The 24,277-nt window shown below is 34.2% G+C and overlaps 1 protein-coding gene across 3 annotated transcripts in view; it reads right to left on the bottom strand.

Moving 5' to 3' along the window:
- Exoc6b (exocyst complex component 6B) overlaps positions 1-24,277 on the bottom strand; it is a 625,817-nt gene that overhangs the window by 242,593 nt on the left and 358,947 nt on the right. The gene's annotated exons all lie outside the window — the stretch shown is intronic.

Raw genomic sequence — 24,277 nt, forward strand, 5'->3', positions numbered from 1 at the left:
GACATCTATTGGTCTTCTGCATTCCCAAATTTTAGTCATATGATAATGAGCTTTGCCCTCACTTCCTTGTACTTACAGAGTTGATTTTCTGGATCTTACAGATTACATTTATGTTCCTTGCATTAGCCCTCTCCTTTCAAACGTTACTACTGGCAACTTACTGTAGATATTCATTATCATTCACTAGAAATATTAGAATGCTTGCAAAATGATTTCTGTATCGTAATTCATGTTATACTCTATTTCATTCATTAAACTAAAAAGTGATTCTCCTTAAACATAATTTGATCAGCAATTTCCTGTACTCATTTATGCTTTCTACATTATTTTCATCACAGAGCCCAATTTCCTAATTTTGATATTCAAGGTTATTCTTGTTTAAGGCTCTGCCTGTCCTCCTAACTTTCTATTCTATAACACCTCAATATACACTCCTTTATCGATTCTAAAATCTCCCTGATTGGTTTTATTCCTCTATTTCCTCACATGCCTTGTACCTCTGCCTACTGTCTTGTCCTTTCTCTTCTAACAGATGTTTATCAGTCTATCAAACTTATATAATTATTTGAATTCTCATCTTTTAAAAAACATAATTATGTTTGTCTATCTTTAGCTAGAGCAGAGCATCTCTATTCATTCAAGCCAATGGAATTCAATTTATATAATTAAACAGTTGTTTGCAAAATAAACTTATGAAGATAAAGGTAATAGACAATATAATTACAAACACTATACAGCAATGGGCCCTTATTCAAGGATATATCTTCTAAGATACAAGTGGATGCCTGAAACAATGGACAGTACTCAATTCTACATATACAGTTTTTTTCCTGTAGTTACATACACATGATAAAGTTTCATTTATAAATTAATAGGTTACCAAAAATAATTAGTAATAAATAGAATAATGATAACACTATACTATAATAAGTTACATGAATTTAGTCTATCCCTTTCTACCTCTCTCAAAATATCTTATAGAACTATGCTCATCCTTCTTCTTTGTAATGATATGAGATAATACAATTCTTATGAGGCTAATGACCTATTGCTTCATTTTGATGAAGCAATAGACAATGAATACCTGAACATGATACTGCAATAGTTGACATGATAACCTAGATGGCTATAATTGACTACTGGACATGTATGACACGAATATGCTCGACAAAAAGATGATTTCATGTCCTGGCCTAGATAGAATGTGGCAGTGACAAACTTAATCACACAACTCAGAACAGAAGACAATTTAAAACTTATTGCTTATTTCTGGAATTTTCCATTTAATGTGCTCTGATCATCATTGAATACAGGTAACTGAAACCATATCAAGTAAAACTGTGGAATAGGTGAACCTACTGTATTTGTAGCAATAACTTGTGATTGAATGTTTTAGATATCTATTACCATCGTTTCCCCATTAACAAAATGAGGAATAAGCTAACTGAAAAAACATACTACTTAGACAACTAAAATAGCAGAAGATAAAAAACATGAAAGTAGAATATGAACATTAGAAAAATTATATGTTATATTATAGAAATAATGGTTTGGAACATCTTACTGAATCAAATATTCAAATTTAAATGGCCTAAATATAAGTTCTCTATAAATATATAGTGCTGTGTTAGAACAATCAGACAGGGAGCTAACTGAAGATCAGTGTCAGCTTCCTCCTTGCTTTGGTTGAGATAGTTATTGTCATTGTGGTATCTGAGAAGATGGCTAAGACTTTTGGAGAGATACAGAATGTCATCAGCATTCTTTAACATATTCACAAGTCCAAAAGAGTCATATGACATTTCATTGAGTTCAATTGTGAAATAAGAGAAAGGCACAAATTTGTAAGTCTACTGTTTCACTTATAAGAAAAATATACCTCAGCTCATATTATAAAGCTTTTAGAAATCTTAACTAGAGTGGTAAACTGTAAATCTGATTTAAGTCCTTTACCTTTTGAGTCTTTGTTACTCATTTTACATTCTAATTTGTCTTATAGCATTATCATTTTTCCCATGGAAGTTATTGAAAGATAAAATAATAAAGAAGTTTCAGAAGTAATCCTTCCAATGTGTATAATTATATTGAATCAACTCAGTATTTTATAACTAAATAATAAAACAAGAAATATAAGGTGAAAATTCCTCCAAGTTCAGACCCTGATCTAAAATAATCTTCACTACTAGCTTAATTTCTAACATATACTTTTACATTTATTGTGCTAAATAACTACTAAGCACTATACAGATAATGAAATCTAACTAATTTATACTATATCAAACTCTTAAACAAATGTGGGTCCAGCATATAGAGATAGAGGCACAAGAATCTCATATTTGGAAGATTACAAGTTCTAGTCTACACTATCCTATATGTGGACTGACTTTATAGCATACTCAAAAAAAAATTCCTTTCTTCTGTTATTAGGCTACCCATGAATTAACTAGCTCATTTAAACTCCCTCCAGGGTCTGCTTTATAGATCCATTCATAACAGGTCTAATTCAACTTCCACATAACTATTCTTTCCATCATTTGGCTTTCCTATATCAACAAGAAAAAGCAAAGGACCATTGACTATTCATATCTTACTCTAAATAAAAGACTGGAAATTAATGGTATGATACCCAGTAACAATACCCAGCAATTGAGACTAAGTTCTTTTCTTTCCCTAACAACTCCACAGTGTATCCTTTGGAGAAAATAATAAACAGAAAAAGAAAATAATGAACAGAAAAATCAGTACTCCAGAAAACTAGGGAAGGCTACCCAATATTTCCATATACCCCATTAATGTAGTTAGAGTAAAATGGCCTTCAAAGAGATCTGAAAGAAAGAAAAATATGCTAAACTTTAGTATTTGGACAAGATCACTTTCTCAAACTCTCTCAGGCTTTTGGACTGAATGCTTTTAAGCCAATTTCTGCCTGAGCAGAAATGAAATCATGACACAACTTGGCAAGTTTATTGAAGGGTTCTGTAAGAGACAGTTCATATACTGTAAAGGTTATAGTATACATTACAGGACACAATTATGGGAAGAAAGACGGGAAAAAGTTGATCAATGAGTACTAGGATACAGTGAGGAGTAAAAAGTTCTGGTGTGCTATTTCACAGTAAGATGACTATACATAACAATTATGTACCGTTTATTTTAAAAAGTAGAACGGATTTTGAAAATTTTCACCATAAAGAAATGATAAATATTTGAGGAAATAGACATCTTTCACCTGATTTAAGCAATATACAAACTATGTATGCATTGAAACATCACATAGGACTCCCATTAATATAATTTTTTTTGTCCGTGTACCAGCTGAAAAATAAATTAAAAATATTTTGATCCCCGAAGTTAATCACATTACTTTCACTTTTTTTTTTTAAGTAAAGGAACTGGTGTGAGAGGTTACTTGCTAACTTACACATGATTCACAAGATTGGTAGAAATTCATAAAGTACATAAAGGTACTGTGGCTTACTAGTTTTGGATAGTAGCAATTTATAGTTAAAAGGAGATCGAGGGCTACATATCATAATTAGAGGAACTCACTGAATCAGACAAAAAGTCACCAGAAGTTCCTCTTGACACTCTACTGTTATCATTAGTAATACAATTGTATGAGGTCCAGCAATTTTCCCTCAATAAAAATAGATAAGGTATTATTAGGGTTATCCACAGTGATCTCATGTGTAGTAGACTAAGGCCATCAGCTAACATCAAAGCTGCACTAGAAATGAAGTTTTAATTATTACTATTGAAACTATAAAGCTTATACTTATTAGAATCACTCTCTGTCCTACACTTGGGAACCAGGCTCCATCAAGAAGGTAAAGAGATAAACAAAAAACACCTAGAAGGATCCCCAGGTACCACTGCCAAAGGAAAGGGAAACCCTAAAGAAACATCACAATTAACTGTTCCCTCAGGATCCCAAACCTCATATTTCCTATAGAACCTATAATGTAATATATCTATACTGTTCCTTTAAAAATTTCAAAATAACATATCTCATATATATTAGGAAGAATCTTTTTATTATAATGATATATACTATAACTATTATATAAATTTTAATATTATCTACTATAAATATCACAGTTAAATGCTTACTACATGTTAGCTATTAGTTATCATTTACAAAGTTTTCATATACAAAGGCAGTTATCATATACAAAGTTTTATTAGTTTTAAAACAATCTTGACTACTCATTTTCTAAATAAAATAATTTCAGGCCTACATTGGTTAATGTAAATATATTGGTGATCCAGAGGAATATAACTTCTTGTAAATATTTGAGATATACTTTTATAATCTTTCCCTTTTCTTTCAACCTGTCAATTAATATACTTCAAGTTAACAGCAATGCTTGGAATGTAGAGCAAAGAATGCTGAAGGCATACAATTAAAGAAGGCAGAGCTGCAAGAAGCACATCTACCAACACTGTAGATTGGACATCTCCATGGTACTAGAGAAGAAAACAGAGGGGCTAGGAAACAGAGGTATGGCACAGAGAAGAATAGCAAAATGATAATATGACCAAACTGTTGTGACTGGCATTACAATTCCCAGAGAGAAGCAAAAAAAAAAAAAAAAAGATTAATTTAAAAAATTAAACTATAAAATAAATTTATACTTCCTAAAGTGTAATACTATCATCAACTGACAGCATTAAGAGAGCAAAAAAGGCAAGCTACAAACTAGGAGAGAATCATATATGTGTACACACACACACACACACACACACATTTACCCCCATAAAGAACAAAGAACTAAAATAGTAGATCTAAAGTTGCAGTCTATAGATGCCCAGGGGGTATTACCCTTAGACACTCTTAAGAGGCCCAAACAATTTTTGTAATAATACTCATATGCTTTTTGCCTTTTTTTCACTATATTGACACTTCCATTGATGGTACAAAAGCAATGATGGGCAAAACTACTGGTGGCTTAGCCTGAATTGAGGTCAGTACCTGTCTTCTTCACTGCTAGGTACTCACAGTAACAGAAATAGCAGCTTTATGTACAAATGGCAATGAAGCAGCAAAAGCTATTAATTTCACTAAATACCATTCTTTCAGTACATGACTTTTTAAAAATTCTGCATATTAAACTGGGAAATATGCAGAAAGCATTTATACTGCATACCCAAGTATAAGGATTATCTCAAATAAAAGCATTTGTATGACTGCTTGTAGTTGCAAGCTAAACTATCTACTTCCTTTTTCATGGAACATCATTTTTACTTGAAAAGACTGCTAAGAGACAAATTTGATTACTCCAACTTGGGAATTTTTTATGGATTTTCTAGAAAATAAAAAACATAAACCTGTTGCTTCAAGAAAATCAACAGACAATATTAGTTGCAATGACAAAATTCAAAGCTACAAGTAAAATTCAGAATTTTGGAAAACTAGTATCTCTAACCATGAGACAGAGTCCTGACTCTTAAAAATGTTTTTATTTTGTTTTTTAATGAGACTGCAAGTAATAGTAAGGAATATAATTTTTAATTTTATAATAAAACACATCAACATAGATCTACATAACTTGAGTGAACCAATATTTTCTCAATGATAAATGTGTGTTGCCATAAAAACATGCTGAATAAACATTTTATTCAAAGAAAAATACTCAAAGTTCTTTCTTCTAGCTTTTTTGAAAAAGTACACAATACATTATTATTATCTATAGTCATTGTACAGAAGAAGTTTGAAGGTTGGCAACCATAAAGAAATCATAATTTGAAGAAATACATATGCTTATGCTGATTTGACCATTATACAATATATTTATGTGTAAAAATAACACATGGTACCCAATAAGTATAAGCAATTTTTGTGCATCAGTTTATAATAAATATAAAATGATCTAATAAACTTATAAGGTAATAGAACATTAAAAGTTCATATATAATTTCCCAGATTTCACATTAACTAACCTTTAATAGAGAATCAAATGTCATGGTTTTTTTTAATGTATTTGTTGACTGATTGTATCTCATCTTCTGGGAAGTGTCTGTTCAGGTCCTTGGCCCATTTATTGATTGGGTTATTTGCTGTTTTGGTGCTTAGCTTTGGGAGTTCTTTATATATTCTAGAGATCAGTGCTGTATCTGATGTGTGAGGGGTAAAGATTTGCTCCCAAGATGTAGGCTCTCTATTCACTTCACAGATTGTTTCTTTTGCCGAGAAGAAACTTTTTAGTTTGAGTCCATCCCATTTATTGATTCTTAATTTTAATTCTTGCGCCACAGGCGTGTTATTAAGGAAGTTGGGGCCTAATTCCACATAATGGAGATTCTTATATTAGATGCAGGGTCTCTGGTTTTATTCCTAAGTCCTAGATCTATTTTGAGTTGAGTTTTGGGCGGTGAGACATAGGGATTTAATTGCATTTTGTTGCATATGGATTTCCAGTTTTCCCAGCACCATTTGTTGAAGAGGCTATCTTTTCTCTAATGCATGTTTTTGGCACCTTTGTCTAATAAGATAATTGTAATTTTGTGGGTTAGTCTCTGTGTCCTTTATTCTGTACCACTGGTCTACCAGTCTGTTTTGGTGCCATCATTGCTAGCAATTAAAGAAATGCAATTCAAAACCACTCTAAGATTTCATCTCACTCCAGTCAGAATAGTAGCTATTAGGAATACAAACAATAATAAGTGTTGGGGAGGATGTGGGGAAAAAGGTACACTCATACACTGCTGGTGAGACTGCAAATTGGTGCAGCCAATATGGAAAGCAGTGTGGCGATTTCTTGGAAAATTGGGAATGGAAGCACCATTTGATCCAGCTATCCCTCTCCTCAGTCTATACCCAAAGGACTTAAAAACAGCATACTACAGAGACACAGCCACATCAATGTTTATAGCAGCACAATTCACAACAGCTAAACTGTGGAGCCAACCTAGATGCCCCTTCAGTGGATGAATGGATAAAAAAATGTGGCATATATATACAATGGAATATTACTCAGCAATAAAAGAGAATAAAATCATGGAACTTGTAGGTGAATGGATGGAGTTAGAGAAGATAATGCTAAGTGAGCCAATCCCCAAAAAACAAATATGTAATATTTCTTTGATATAAGGAGGCTGATTTATAGTGGGATAGAGAGAGGGAGCATGGGAGGAATAGACGAACTCTAGATAGGGCAGAGTTGTTGGAGGAGAAGGGAGGGTACATGGGGTTATAAATGATGGTGGAATGTGATGATCATTATTATCCAAAGTACATGTATAAAGACACAAATTGGTGTGAATATACTTTGTATATAACCAGAGATATGAAAAATTGTGCTCTATATGTGTAATAAGAAGTGTAATGCATTCCACTGTCACATATAAATTTTAAAAGAAAAATAAATAAATAAAATAACTATATAAACCACTAAAATGTCATGTTTTTGCTATATTGTGAAATAAAAATATCAAAAATTATTTGAAAGGTCTATTAAAATACTTCTCTTTTATCTAACTTTGTATCTGCAAGGCCATATTTTCACATATACTTCAAACAGAACAATATATTTCAACAGACTGATTCAGAAGCAAATCTGAGATATTCAACTTCTCCTAGGGCAAACATTAAAGGTATAAAGTGGTGCTATTCTCCTCGCTAAATTTTTTTTTTTTTTGGAAAATCTAGTTATTTTTCTTGAAATTTATGTTATTCATGTTCATAAATAATGGGTGTGTTGCTGCTATTTTAAAATAAATATATAAATATATTTAAAATATTAGCATATAATATGGCAAATACTGATAGCTATAACCCGTATAAACAAAAGCTCTTTGGAATCCTCAGTAACATTTAATCACAGAAAGTATTCTGAAGACCAAAACATATGGGAACCTTCCTATTCCTTTTGTAACAAATCACCACAAACCTAGTAGCTTAAAACAACAGAGATTTTTTTTTTTTTTTTTTTTTTTTTGCAGTTCTGGAGCTCAAGAGGCCCAAAATGGGTCACATGGAGCTAAATTTAAGGGTGTATTCATGGACGCGCCAGTGGAAAATCTACTCCTTTTTTCAGCTTCTTAGAAGGTTGGAAAAGGGCTGTCCACATTCATTGGCTCCTAACAACAGCACTAAGACTCTTATTTCTTTCATTCTGAATCCTTCTCTGACATTCCTCCTTCCCTCTTTTAAGGACCCTTTAAGATTACACTGGGTCCATCCAGCTAGTACAGGATAATCTTCCTTAAGACCCTTAACTTAATGATATCTGCAAACTATCTTTTGCCAAGTAACATATTTAAAGGCTTGGGGGATTAGGATGTAAATATGTTTGGGAGAACATTATTCTTTTTATGACAACTGCTCAACTAAATATATACTGAACGATTTTAAATCACTATGAAAAAGGCATTTAGCTCAACAGAATAATGGATAACAGACTCGAACAGACATTCCACAAAGAAGTACATAGAAATGGCCATAAAGCCAAGCACAGTGGCACACGCGTATAATCCCAGCAACTCCAGAGGCTGAGGCAGGAGATCTCAAGTTCAAAGCTAGCCTCAGCAAATTAGTGAGGCCCTAAGCAACATAGCAAGATCCTGTCACAAAAAAATAAAAAGGGCTGGGATGTGCCTCAATGGTTATGAGTCACTGGGTTCAATCTCTGGTACCAAAAAAAAAAAAAAAAAAAAACTAAGGACGGAAGGAAGGGAGGGAAGGAAAAAGAAAAGAAATAGCCAAGAAAAATATATGAAAAGCGTCTTGATTTCATATGTCCTCACAAAAATGATCACTGAAATGCCAATGTAACACCATTATGTATCTAACAGAAGAACTAAAATAAAAAGGATAGGTAAGTCCAAAAGTTAGCAAAGATATAAATAAACTGGAATTCTCAAATTACACTAGTGAAAACACAAATTGACATACTTCTTTGGAAAATTGTTCAGCGGAATCCTGGACATTTTCATACTCTATGACACAGCAATTCCACTCTGAAATATATGTTTAAATATATTCACCAAAATACATATAAAATAAGTTTCAAAGGAACATTATTTCTAATAACTAAAAAGTGAACATAACTCAAATGTCCAATAATAGTAGAATGGAAAGCACAATGAAACATTTTCATATAATAGAACAAGTATAACAGGACAAAGAATGAACAAAAATTTCTACATCCAATTGATAAATTTCATAGACATAATGTTGAATCTAAGAACTTACATGAAAGAGTACATACTACAACATTGAACAAACAGGCAAAATCAAGCTACATACAATATTAGAAGTACAGATAATGAAAAAAGAAGTACAGATAATAATTGCCCCCAGGAAAGAGTTATAATTTGGAAGGAGAAGAGGAAAGAGAACAAGGAGAAGGGACCTTCAGGAAACTAGTTATGTTCTGTTCCTTGATCTTGGTGCTTATCATGCAGGTATGCCTACTTTATGAAAATTCACCTAAGTATATACTTATGATTTGTTCCTTTTCCTATGTTCATTATTCATCAATTTAAAGGACACATCCACTTATCTCCTTTTCTTCTGTAAATATTTTTTTTTAGTTGTAGATGGACACAATACCTTAATTTTTATGTGGTGCTGGGGATCGAACCCAGTGCCTTATGCATACTAGACAAGCACTCTACCACTGAGCCACAACCCCAGCCCCCACTTATCTCCTTTTCTAAAGAACAGACTTTTAATAAACATTTTGTTCAGGGATTTGTTAGTGAAATCGATGAACAAACTGTGTATGACCACAGCAGAAAAATACATATTGTATGTAAATATAAAAATATGTATTGTCAATGTGGAACAAATAATATAGTTCTGAAAAAGAATCCTTAGATTTTACATAGTTCCATCTGATATCTATGCTCATATCTACAAAAACAGGCATAGAAGAAACTACTCTAAGGATTTGTTCTCTATCTAAAACTCTTTAGATGGAGAATTTGCACCTGTTTGCTGAAAGAGTGCTTTCCATTTTCAGGTCCCTGTCACTGCTTGATCCTAATACTATATTCCAAAGGAGTTATCAAGGTATATAACAATTAAAGGAAATCTAAAATAAAAATAAACTGTAATAATCGACTAAAACAAAACAAAACAAAACACACATAAGATAAAAAAGTTTCCTTTCTTTGTTACCATTTTAGAATAGGTAAGGAAGCAAATCATTCATTTTTAAGAATCATGTAAAGGCAAATTACCGTACATGCTATACAAATAAGAAGTAGATATCCTTTAGAGAAACCTTTTTTAAAAATATAACAATACATTCAGGGAAACACTGTAGAGTAGAAATTTCAATGTGTGTGTGTGTGTGTGTGTGTGTGTGTGTGTGTCCCCTTAATCATAATCACTTTTTAGAAGGTAGCTTTTTCATAAGAAGAGAGCTGACCTCATCTATAGCCAAGGACTCAAAAGAGCAAGGAGCTGGCAATTGCCAATTCAAAGAAAGAGGAATCCCCAGGGGCAAGTATGCACTGTGTCTGATTTCCAATAATGTATGTTATTTGTTAGCAGAAATTCAAGTAGCACTTAATAAGCCATATTAAATCTGTGGCTATACACCACCACTGCTGAACAGTGGCATGTACCAGATTCCTATTCATTTAATGGTGAACTCCTCACCCCACAATATGTGCAAGATCAGCTGGGGTATCCTAGCACCAACTAACCTACAAGCTCAAATTTTCCATCCTGTCAAAGAAGCAAAAAATGTAACTTAGAATGACCTTAGTGCAACATTCTCAAGCAGCAATATTTTCTTCTTGAGAAACTTGGATAAATACCCTTTTAGTGCTTTCCCAATCTCATTCTCAATGAAATGGGATTATAAAGCAAAAATAAATTGGTAATCAGAACAGAAAATATAATGTGATAGCAATCATTTGAGTTTCCTCTTCAACGTAACCAATTTCATCCTGACATCCGCTGGATACCAATTCAGTGTTGGTCATATTAAAAAAGTCTAAGATACTTTCCTTCAAAGGACTGTAATCTTGGTTAATGATAAAGAGAATATACGGGGAAAAACTAAGAAAAATATACATATATAAGTTTCAAGTAGAGAATAGAGACAATAAGATCTATAGGAATTCACAAGAAAGTTAAACACCTGGGATATGAACTATGAAGAAGTGGGGGACCAACCCTTAAACACTTCATGGAAAAAAAATGGGTACTGAATTGTATTTTAAAGGAAAGAAATATTTGAAAGTAAGATGAGAAGTCATTCTAAGAAGAAGGAAAATCACAAGTGTCTAAAGCTAAAAAATGAACATAGAATGACTGGGAACAATTAACAAATATAATTGGCTAAAGTCACACTTTGTGTAAGGGAATTACAAGAAATAAAATCAATATGGATAGGAGTTGACTTGAAGGAGTGGATATCATTAAAAGTTTCTGAACAGAGGGAATGACATACTACAGAGTTCTTGGAAGGCACAGTTGGAAATTAACTGACATATAGAAAAACTGCCTTGTGTTCTTCCCTTGGTGCTCTTCTTTACAGTGACCACACACTCTCGGTTTTCACCAGTTATGATTTATTGCCCTGATCTAATCTTGACCACACTTCTCAGTCTCCTTGCCTAGAATTTTGCTAGGAAATCTTAATCCCACAAAACCCTTACACATGCCAAACATCTTCCTTTAGTTTACCTAAACCTAATCTGTTAAAAAGGAATTATTTTACAGGCAGAAATAAGCTAAATGAAGGAGACTGATATAAGAAAACAAAAATCTAAAACAGTGGATTTCTTTTGTACTACTGTAATTGAAGGCAAAAGTAAATATGAAATTAGAAGAAAGTTATAAAAATTTAATTTTTTTAAAAAAAAGTTTAAATATTTTTAAATTCCAAGAACAAAAAAAATATAAAATGCTGATAAGTTTGAAGAAAAATAAGAAGACACAGCCCCAACACAATTATTTACCTTTAACAGATTTCAGGCTGAACTTTTGTCCCAACTATGAACATGGTTTTTACACACTTGCAATCATTTTGTTTATAAAATTTTCATTCTGCTTCTTTCATTTGACATTGTATTATAAATATTTTGCATGGATATTATTTGATCTTCATGAAATTAGTTTTAGCAAATGTATAACATTTCAATTGAACAACAGCATTGTAGTTTATATAACTATTTGCCTATTTATTACACAGTTATGGATTTTAATTATTTGCTCCTTTGTAAGCAATGTTGAAATAAAAAGTATTTTGTCCTCAGATAATACCCAGCATCCCAGTACCTCAGCACCAATGAGAAAGACTCACAGCAGTCTCTCCATCATATAAAGTTACTGGAAATACTAATGTGACCAGGAATAGTACTATCTAAAATGCTCTCATTGGAATCTCTTGACTCTTAAGTAGGATATTAGATATGGAGATTTACAGTTGCAGGATTATACAGTCCTTTAAACTCTAGGTTCTGCTTATTTTATACTTTATCACACCACCAAAACAAGATTAGAGGTAAATAGTTCTTAGTGTTTGAACTCAAATAAGTTTTTATTTATTAATTGTAAGACCAGAAGATAATCAAAAGTCAGTATCATTAAAGAGGCAAAGGACTACTGGCTGAATACCACCAGAAACAGCAGCTGTAGCTGTTAGTAATGCAAGTTTTATGGGGAGAAAAATGCTAAGTAATAGCTCAACACACAAAGGTCTCTGTGAAGAACACAAAACCCCTGAAGGATTTAAGTGAAAAACACCAATACTATTCTAAAAAGATGCTCATTTGTTGTTCATTGTCCTCTAAGTGGCTCCAATAATGTAAATGGTAACAGCAAAGAAATAGGAAACATAAAACAATTCTTGGTAGTCAGAGATATCATTACCAAATCTATTTCTTTTGCCCCATCAGAGGAAAAGAACTTAAGAAAAAGATTCATTTGACATTGGTTCAAACTTAATTAACTTGAAGAAAAATTTGGTTGCATCCAGAAGGTTCTAATGCCTGCTAGTCCCTTAAGGAAACCTGAACCTTCCTTATTTTGTTCCAGAGAAAGCCATAGGGAGAGGGCTGCTTTAGAGGATCATTACGAACAGATGAGAGAATTTTCACAAAAGGTGTCAAAAAAGGGAACTAAGGTAAATCAGAAACAGGCAACCCACTTACTAGTACCCTTCCCATTACCTGATAGAGTTTTCACTTATGGGGACATTACCACAGTTTTTCTCCCCTATTAGGAAACATTCTGCTCACAATGACTAAAATTTTATACATGAACCAAAAAGCAAACAAACAAACAAACAAAAAAACACCAAGTGAGAATCCCACAGGAGAAAAGGTGTTTAAGTGACGGCTAGGGTGCCACAGCCTGGTGCTCCTCATACACAGCTTAGAAACAGAGGAACATGGTGGCAGCTCACATCCCAGATCCACTTCCCCAGATGAGTAATTTTTAACACATTAGCAAACTTCTTTCTGTTTTAAAAGAATCATATGTAAAATGGGATAACAATAGTTCTTTGTTTTTTGCAAATTTATTGCAAGGAATAATGAGAATATATACAGACACACACAGAATGAAGGACAGAGATGGGAGAAGGACGCTTTGCAGATACTTGGTATCTGGTACATACTCAAAATATGGTAGCTATTACCCAAGGCAAAAAGACTACTGCTGATTAATTTTTTGACCTTGAATAAGATCATTTTAGGCCCCAGTTTCTACTTTTGTCAAATGAGGAAAATATTAACTCCATTTATCATTGAATTTCTTTTATAACAATAATAACAATAACAAAAAGATCTGGGAACATAGCTCAGTGGTAAAGCACTTACCTAGAATGCACAGGCTCTGGGTTCAATCCCCAGTACCAATAAAACAAAATAAAATAAAAATCATAAAAGTGAAATGAGATAATGAAAGTTTGAACATTACAAAGCAATACATAAATTGAAGGCTTTTTTAAAAATTAAAACGCTGACATTTGAAAAAATAAAAATCTACTCTATTTGGAGAAACATGAGCAAATGTGGAAAAAGAAAGATCAATTGGAATGTTAACCCAACCAACTTTAAAAAAAAATATTTACTTTTTTTAGTTTTACGTGGACACAATATCTTTATTTTACATTTATGTGGTTCTGAGGATCAAACCAGTGCCTCATACATGCTAGGCAAGCACTCTACCACTGAGGCACAACCTCAGCCCCCAACTTTTGGTCCTTATTTCAGAATAATAGCTGATTACATCTCTTTTTATAATAAAATTACTTTTAATTACACATAGGACCCCAAAACAGTTTTTTTTCCAAACAAGAATTCACTTATTTTATTATTCAAAACAAGTAAACTTTACAAAAACTTATTGTGCACCATTTTTTCATGTGTGTGTGGTATGGAGTATTTAACCTAGGAGTACCCTACCACTGAGCTATACCCCTATCCCTCTTTTATTTTGAGAGAGTGGCCCCCCAAATTACTGAGGCTGGCCTCAAAGTTGCAATCCTCCTTCCTCAGCTTCTCTAGTCACTGGAATTGAAGGCATGCACTACCATTCCCAGCTACTATGTACCATTTCCTGCAACGTGCTTCACTACACAGAAATAGAGATAAGTAATACAAATCTTTACCCACAAGATTCACAGCTCACACCTGGAAATTAATATGTTAGGTAGAATGATATTATGGAAAACCTTTAAAGTCAAATAAATGCATTTACTTCCTGACTCTGCCACCTATTTACTGTATTCCCAAAAGAATATATCCGCCCAGAGTTCATGTTCTCATCAGTAAAACAAAACAACAATACTTATCTATTTGGGGTATTTTGAGTCTTTGTTCATGAAAAGAATGAAATGCAGGGGATACTTCTTTATCATCTTTCCTTTTTCTGGATCCAAGACACAAATAAATGATACATCCTACTCAAGGTAGATAAGGTACTGCCATAAAAGAAGTACTATGAAAAAGGAAGACATCACATCCACTTAGAACTGGAGAAACCTTCATAAAAGTTCTGGTATTTAAAATGAGCCTGGAAGGATGTGTAAGATTTCAGCACATATGGTTAAAGGGCAGAAGCAGTAAATGTAGACCATAAAGATGTTTTAGTCAGCTTTGCATTGCTATAACAACTTAGAGGAGGAAAAGTAAATTTTGGTTCAAGGTTTCAGAGGTTTAGTCCATGGTCAGTGGATTACACAGCTCTGCCTCACCCTTCTGACAGAACATCATGGCTGAAAAGCATGACAGGAAAGTTTCTCAGTTCATGATAGCCAGGAAACAAAAAAGAGCTTGAGTGCAAGGAGATTGGGATAATATAACCCGCAAGGGCAGGGACCCAGTGACCTATTTCCTCCAGTCACATCCTACCTGCCTACAGTTACTACTCATTAATCCATTTAAATTATTAACCCATCAAATGAATTAATCTACTAATTAGATTACAGTTATAAGGGGTTTCAGGGAATAGCTCATATTCAAGCCATAATAAAATGCCTGGTAAAAAGACCCAGGGTATTAAAGAGTGTTCTTGACAAAGAGAATTGCTTCAATTTGGGAGGAGTGTCTTCAGCAAATAGGAAAGACAGAGAGACAGACAGATAAAAAAGGTAGTTTGAGACCCCATAATGGAAATTCTGAATAATCACAAAGATTTTGTACCTAATGAGTGGCACTGACATTTTCTCAGTAGGAGTAACATTTGTTAAGTCCTGAGATTGTAGCAGTTCATACAATTAAATGAAGAGATAAGAAAAAATGTCCATTTTAAAAGGGTTTTAGATAAGAAGAATTTCAGAAATATTTTAAGGGAAAATAACTTTCCCTTCAAGATGGTCTTTCAAACAGGAAGTAAGGCCAGGGATAGGTATCATTGGATTCTTGAACTAAGAAAATTTCCACACTTAACCCACAAACCAAGGTGGGTTATGGGAGATCTTGCCCCAGGACATACAAATTAACATTAATAGCAAAAGAAAAAACAAATTCAGTATTCTCTCCTCTAGGTCTGTTACTTGAGATAGTATTTCCTCTCTCTTAAGCATTTCTGAAAGATAATTATCAGGATAACAAAGATAAATCCTCAAAAATATGCTCTTATGCTGAGCATGCAAAAGGGGTAAGTATGCATGCAATCGTAAATTATGCAATTGGAGCCTGAGATGAATACTTGGGAACTTACCTCATCTGTTAACTCAAGGCACAAAGTAACATTTTAAAACTCTAACTGTGGAAAACCCTATGATGGTCATTTCTGGGTGCCTCATGACAACAGGTGGGAGCCCTGATTTTAAAAACTTCCAGGGAAAAATAGACACAAAATTCAATAATTTCCCTGATTGGTTAATAATGAGTATGATCTGGGATACTCTCCCTGACCCAAATATATATACACTCATTCTCAGACATACTGCCTCTCTCTCCCTCTCTCTCTCTCACACACATCCTTTCCCTCTCCCCCACTGATGCATTGACTATGCTGCAGTTGTGATGTGGCAACAAAATATTACTGAGGACTAAGAGAAACAGGGAATTTCAAATTTTAGGAGAACAAGACAGTGTTTGCTTTTTCCTTTCAGTTCTCTTCATATACATATTTCCTATGATTCAGTCCCTTCTGACAGAGTCAGTGCTGTCTGGGAATTTCAAACATGAAAACAAAATATTCATATTAAGTAAAAGACAAATGATCTGGTTCTTCCTCAGAAGAACTCCTTCCCCTATCATTCTTTCTCTAGTAATGCACAAGGGCAAATGTTGAACATAGCTCTGTTTTGTCACTCACATGGAGTTTCATGAAGAAAGTATCTAGCCTTCTGGGGAACAGAACACAAACGCCAGGCAATCTATTTGCTGCCTGTGGAAAACGAGAAGGAGTACTTTGGAAGTCATATTTACCTCATTCTGTAGATTACAGTTGGCCAATCCAACAAATTTTTCAAAGTGTGATTTAAGAAAAAGAGATCTCTGCTTTAGAATATCGCATTTATGGAAGCAATATTGAGGATTTAGTGCTGTCAATTACCTACCACCTTAGTTCTTAATGGTGCTTGGAAAAGTGGTTCTATAATCTGAATACTAGGATCAACTCATCCGCACTGAGATGTTATACAATATTTAGGTTCAATGACAGCTGAGAATAAAAAAATTAAGCTCACAACTCACAGGTGGAAAATGCATGCATTCTGAGTCAAACTAATAGCAATTTGATCCACATTACTTCTTCTAAGTGATGTAGAGTTTAAAGTAAGGGAAACAGAGTATGATACTGACATCTGATAACTATTGCATATATAGGAATCACTGTATTTCATGGCACATATAGACAATAACTCATTAGGTTATCATTTTTTATATTTTAAGCACAAAAGAAAAAAAACAGAAGATGATAAATTTAGTGAACACCCAATTCAGGAAGGTGTTGGTTCTGAACTATTGTGGTTTTTTGCTCTTGTAATACTCCAAGATCTCACTCTTTCAAATAACACTACAAAGCAAAAGGAAACTTAATAGCCAAAATTCTATTGGTCCTATTCCCTTCAACAAATGAAATACATTAGAAAAAAAATCATTCAAGTAAAAGTGTTGTTTTCATAATGAATAAATTAGTTATTAAAGACAGAATAATTCTTGAGATGAAGAACATAATTCCAAATATCACCTCCTCATACCACCAGGATTTAAGAAGCAGCAAATGTTTTATGACAAATTTTTTTAAAGAACAAAGATAAAAAGTAAAAACTATGTATATAGATAAGCACTGTAAAATTAAGAAGTAAGCAATTTCAGACTCTAACTATATATATTATAAACGGTTAATGAGTATGTATAATATTTAAAATTATATATGTTTAAAATGCTATGAAATTTTGGGGTCTGGTTTTCAATATGTTTTTCCAATGAGAAATAATGAAGATGTTTTTCAATGACTATACATTTACATTCACGGATAAATGATATTATTGGACTTTTAATTAGACCAACTCCTCACTATACAAAACATAATACTGTGTTTAACATACTTATATCAGAATTTTATGACACACTCATGATTATTTCATTAAGGAATTAGTCTAAAAATGAAATTGCATGGTAAAAAGGTAGATACATTTTAGGGATTTCTGTGGTATACTGAAAAATTGATGACCAAAAGGACTATACCATTGAGACCTCTACCAGCAATGTATCAGAATACCTACTTCCAGAAGTATTTCTTACAAATGTTGAATGCTATTATTTCCTTTTTACTTTAACAAGTGTACAGCTAAAAATATGTGACAACCTTAATATGTATGTTCTTTTTTATGTGCTAGTACGAGGGATTCAACTAAGGTGTGATCTACCAAGGATCAACACTCCCAGTCCTTTATTTTTTTTAAGTTTTGAGACAGTGTATCAGTAAGTTGGCTAGGGCCTTACTATGTTGCTGAGTCTGATTTTGAACTTGCCATCCTCCTGCCTCATCCTGATAAGTAGCTAGGATTACAAGCTTGTGCCACTGCACCCAGTCGATACATCTATTTTATTACCAGAGTCACATATTTGTTCACATTATCATCAGTGGCCTTTGTTTTTGTTTTTCCAGTACTAGCAGCGTAAATACAGTCATTGAAATTTTTTTCTATTAAGTTGTATTTTTTTCTTTTTTATTGATTTTTAAAAAAATAAATGATAGCGGAATATATTACAATACTTATTACACTTATACAGCACAATTTTTCATATCTCTGTTGTATATAAAGCATGTTGACACCAATTAGTGTCTTCATACATATACTTTGGATAATGATGTCTATTACATTCCACCATCCTTGCTAATCCCCTGTCCCCTTCCTTTCCCTGCCACCCCTCTGCCCTATCTAGAATTCATCTATTCCTCCCATGTTCCCCCTCCCTACCCCACTATGAGTCAGCCTCCTTATATCAGAGAAAACATTCGACATTTGTTTTTTTGGGGGATTGGCTAAGTTCACTTAGCATTATCTTCTCTAACTCCATCCATTAACCTGCAAATGCCATGATTTTATTCTCTTTTATTGCTGAGTAATATTTCATTGTGTATATATGCCACATTTTTTTTTATCCATTCATCCACCGAAGGGCATCTAGGTTGGCTCCACAGTTTAGCTACTGTGAATTGTGCTGTTATAAACATTGATGTGGCTGTGTCCCTGTAGTATGCTGTTTTTAAGTCTGTTGGGTATAGACCAAGGAGGGGAATAGCTGGGTCAAATGGTGGTTCCATTCCCAGATTTCCAAGGAATCTCCATAGTGCTTTCCATACTGGCTGCCACCAATCTGCAGTCCCACCAGCAATGTATGAGTGTACCTTTTTCCCCACATCCTCACCAACACTTATTGTTGCCATTCTGACTGGAGTGAAATAATAAGAGTAGTTTTGATTTGTATTTCTCTAATTGCTAGAGATGATGAACATTTTTTCATATTTTGTTAATTGATTGTATATCCTCTTCTGAGAAGTGTCTGTTCAGGTCCTTGGCCCATTTGTTGATTGGGTTATTTATTTATTTATTTATTTTTGATACTTAGCTTTTTGAGTTCTTTATATACCCTAGAGATTAGTGCTCTATCTGATGTGTGAGGGGTAAAAATTTGCTCCCAGGATGTAGGCTCTCTGTTTACTTCACAGATTATTTGTTTTGCTGAGAAGAAACTTTTTAGTTTGATTCCATTTCATTTATTGATTCTTGGATTTAATTCTTGCGCTATAAGAGTCTTATTAAGGAAGTGGGGCCTAATCCCACATGATGAAGATTAGGGTCTACTTTTCTTCTATTAAACAGAGATTTTCTGGTTTAATTCCAAGGTCCTTGATCCACTTTGAGTTGAGTTTTGTGCATAGTGAGACACAGGGGTTTAATTTCATTTTGTTGCACATGAATTTCCAGTTTTCCCAGCACCATTTGTTAAAGAGGCTATCTTTTCTCCAGTGCATGTTTTTAGCAACTTTGTCTAATATAAGATAATTGTAATTTTGTGGGTTAGTCTCTGTGTCCTCTATCCTGTACCATTGGTCTACCAGTCTGTTTTGGTGCCAATACCATGTTGTTTTTATTACTATTAATCTGTAGTATAGTTTAAGGTCTGGTATAGTGATGCCACCTGCTTCACTCTTCCTGCTAACATTATAACAATTATAATTTATTCTATTTTAATCTTGCTTATTTTTTGTTGTTTGTACCAGGGAGTGAACCCAGACACTTAAACAATTAGCCACATCCCCACTGCTTTTAATTTTTTGTATTTGAGACAGGTCTTGCTAAGTTGCTGAGGGCCTTGCTGATTTGCTGAGGCTGGCTTTGTACTTTCAATCCTCCTGCCTCAGTCTCCCCAGTTGCTGGAATTACACAGATGTGCCATTGGACCCAGCTAACCATGTTATTTAATGTAATTTCTAAAGCTTTTTTTTTTTTTTTTTTTTTTTGCGCAGGGCGGCTGGTGGGGGGGCTGTGCCAGGGATTGAAGCACCAGCCCGAGTGGCCTCTTTGTCAGCATAGTGGAGAAATAAGGAAATTAAAGGAACCAGCATTTGGGGGAGGACTGAAGTGTGTATGGAAATGGAATGTTTAAAGATCAAGGACATTGCCCAACAAACCTGAAAGACTTGCTGCAGGATATCCATGTGTGGGGAAAGAAGCCACCATCTCTCCAGGTGGCAGCCTGAAGAGGACAAAGGAAGGAAACATTTTGCAGCCTTGGCACAGGGGCCAGCATCTGAGGAAGCTAATTCCTGGTAAACCCAAGTTTGGCCTGAAATCCCAGCCCAGTAAATACACACTGCACGACATGGAGTGTGCTTACGTGATCAGGAGAAAATCAAAATGTGGAGAGAAGTTTACACAGGGGACAACTGGTCTTGGAAACCCACCGGGCTCTACCCCTCTTCCTCCAATTCCACTGTTTCCAGGATGAGCTGGGTGAGACACAACTGGCCAGTTATTTTTCATGGATTAGTTTTTTTGTAAACTAGGATGTTTGATCAGTTGTTTTAGTTTTGTTTTATATTTTTATTTTACTTTATATATTTTTTTTCTCCTACCTGTTTCCCTTGATTCTCTCTTTTCTCCCACTAACAGCTAACCTCCATGTTCTTTCACTCTTCCTTTAATCTTTTACTTCTGTCTTCTCTCCTGCCTCACAGTCATTACATCCTATATAACTTCTGCTCTCTTTCTGTCCACTATTTGAAATTATAAACCCTTTTGCAAACTTGTTGTTTTTATTATAGGCAATAACTGATCATATAATTTCTGTTTTGTGATAATTAACATTGTAGACGTCATAGTAGGAACTATTTGCAATGTATATTGTTTGCATTGGTTGTTGTTATTATTTGCCTCACCCTAAACAGTGAGGTACTGGAAACCTTCAGGGACATTATATGTCTACAGGGTAGAAACTCTACTGCCTCATATCCGAACTTTTAGATGGGTAGGCACACAAACAACATGAAAAAGCAAGGCAACAAATCACCCCAAGCAAACCAAGATACTCCAATTACAGAATCCACTGACACCACAATGGAAGAAATGTCAGAGAAGGAGTTTAAAATATACATCATTAAACTCATCTGCAAAGCAAAGGACATATAATGAATGAAATCAGAGAGAAAATACAGGAAGTGAAAGATCATTTCAATAAAGAGGCAGAAATTCTGAAAAAAAAAAGCAGAAATCTTCAAAATGAAGGAAACAATAAACTGTAAGGGTAAAAGAAATTGACGTTAAAGTATAAAAGACTGGGCACTGTAAAGTTTCTAAGCTGCAAGGCCTGAGTTAAAATGTAAAGGACCAGGTATTGTTAAATTCCTATGCTACATGTAAAACCTGAAATTCCTGTAGCTGTTAAGACAATACTTGGAACCGCCTAGTAAATATTTCCCCTGACTGCCTGGTTGTTTAATAACCTAGGACTCTGTGTGACCTTGCATGTAGACATCGCAGGGCCTGAACCAATCAGTTTGAATGTGTGCCCTGCTTTAGAACTGACCTATCACCCCCGCCTGACCTGTTCCCGCCAATGAATGTACTAATCATGTCTCAGAATTGTTGTTTGATTTTCCCGCGGTGTATGATGATTTGTTAAAGGAGAGTGTGATGTATGTAAAGTCCCCACCCTCCCCAAAAAGTGTTCTTAAGCATTGCTCAACCCCTGCTCTGGGCTCTGGGCTGCTCTCCATTCTTGAGTGAGCACAGAGCCCCAGCGTGCTGGAATGGATCCCCAATAAATCCCCTTCTGCAATTGCATGAGTCAGTCTCTTGGTGATCTCTTCCTCCGACGCTTCGCCGGACCCTTACAAAACCAAATTAAAAATTTAATAGAAAGCATTACCGACAGTCTAGACCCCTTGGAAGACCCCTCAGGCAATGAAGACAAGATATATAATCTTGAAAATAGAGCTGACCACAGAGAGAAGATATTAAGAAACCATGAACAGAACTTCCAAGAATTATGGGATAACATTAAAAGACAAAATTTAAGATTTCTTGGGATAGATGAAGGTGCTGAGATACAAATCAAAGGAATGCACAATCTTTTCAATGAAATAATATCAGAAAATGTCCCAAATCTAAAGAATGAAATGGAAAATCAAATACAAGAGGCTTATTGGACTCCTAAATATACAAAACTAAAACAGACCCACATTAAGGCACATTATAATGAAAATTCCTAGTATAAAGAATAAGGATAGAATTTGAAAGGCTTGGAGAGAAAAACATCAGATAAAATCAATAATTTATCTTCTTCACATAGCAATGTGATAAATCATATTAATAGAATTGTTAAAACATTGAACCATCCAGGCATTCCTGGAATAAATCCCATAGAATAGCACTAAATTACTTTCTTAAAACACTGGGAATTGTTTTCAATTATTTATTTATTATCCATAATTGTCAGACTAATTTGTGGAGTTTTTTTGTGCTAGTTTTGTCTGGCTTAGGAATTACAATTAAGCTAGATGAAATGACCTAATTTCCTATTAAGAACAAGTAAATCAGTAAAAAATGTGGCCAAAAATGAAAATTTTAAGGATACTATTAAAGCTGAACAGAATATAACTGCAGAGAAGGCAGAACCTTACAAAGCTGAGCTAAAGATCTGCAGTTGTCTCTGAGGGCACTGGTCAAAACTCAGCATAGGCACCAGACTGAGAATTGAAGTTAGGTCCAGGTATATACTAGCAACTAGCGGTCAAATAAACCATTAAATTTTTGCTGGTTCCAAGGAGTTAGAATGCCAAAATTAGAGCTTTGATGGCCAATTTTCCTCTCAAGACATTTGCTCCATTCCAAATCTACATCATTGAAAAATGTAAGGATGAAATCAAAGCCTTTGAAAACATTTCTCATAGTCACCCAGTGTTTCAGAGAAAAATACTAACAAATGGAAAAATCTCAGGTAGGCAGTTACTGCAATAACAAAGCACCATGGACTGCTTATAAACAACAGAAATTGATTTCTTACAGTACTTGAAGCTAGGAAGTCCAAGATCAAGGTGCTAGCGGATTCATTGTCTGGTGAGAGCTGACTTGCTATTTCATGAAAGGCATCTACATGCTGCATACTTACATGTTGGAAGAAAACGGCCACTTTTCTGGAGCTTCTTCTATAAATTAATTAATCTCATTCATGAGAACTCTACTCTCATGATCTACCACCTCCCAAGGCTTCACTTCCTGTTGTCCTCATATTGGTCATTAGTATCAACATGTGAATTTTGGGGGTACACATTCAGACCACAGGAAGAACTATTTTCTTGGAGAAATGGAAAATTGACAATGACAACTTACCACCACACTTTCTTCCTGTTATTAATTGCTGACCTGAGAATGGCTAATACTCCTTTCTCAATTGCCAAATTGTCTAAAACCAAAGAAGGCAGAAAGCTGAATAGACAAGGTTCTCTAAAATGTAAAAATCTCTAAAATCCTCTTTGGTTTTAAAGAGATTATGACATGCCAAGCTCTTAGAAAAGGCCCAGTAGAATCATATCCAGCAACAGGGACAAACAACCATTCAGGACATCAGCAACCCACGCTTAGCCCACATCAGTCCATAAGTGGACTAACTGATCTCAAACCACAACCTGCCTTCCCTTTCTACTTATTCAGTAAAGGAATGTCTAACAACAACCAAAAAAATACTAGGAAGACACAGAAACATATGACAGAAAATCAAGGAAAAAATCAGAAATAACTCCACTACTATGTAGATAAATAATACATGAGTTAGTACACATTGCTATAATAATTATAACTATGATCCTCAAGAAAATAATGACAAATTATATTTTAAAAAGCAAAGA

This window comes from Marmota flaviventris, chromosome 14 (genome assembly GCF_047511675.1).
Source record: "Marmota flaviventris isolate mMarFla1 chromosome 14, mMarFla1.hap1, whole genome shotgun sequence".
NCBI classification, from domain to species: domain Eukaryota; kingdom Metazoa; phylum Chordata; class Mammalia; order Rodentia; family Sciuridae; genus Marmota; species Marmota flaviventris.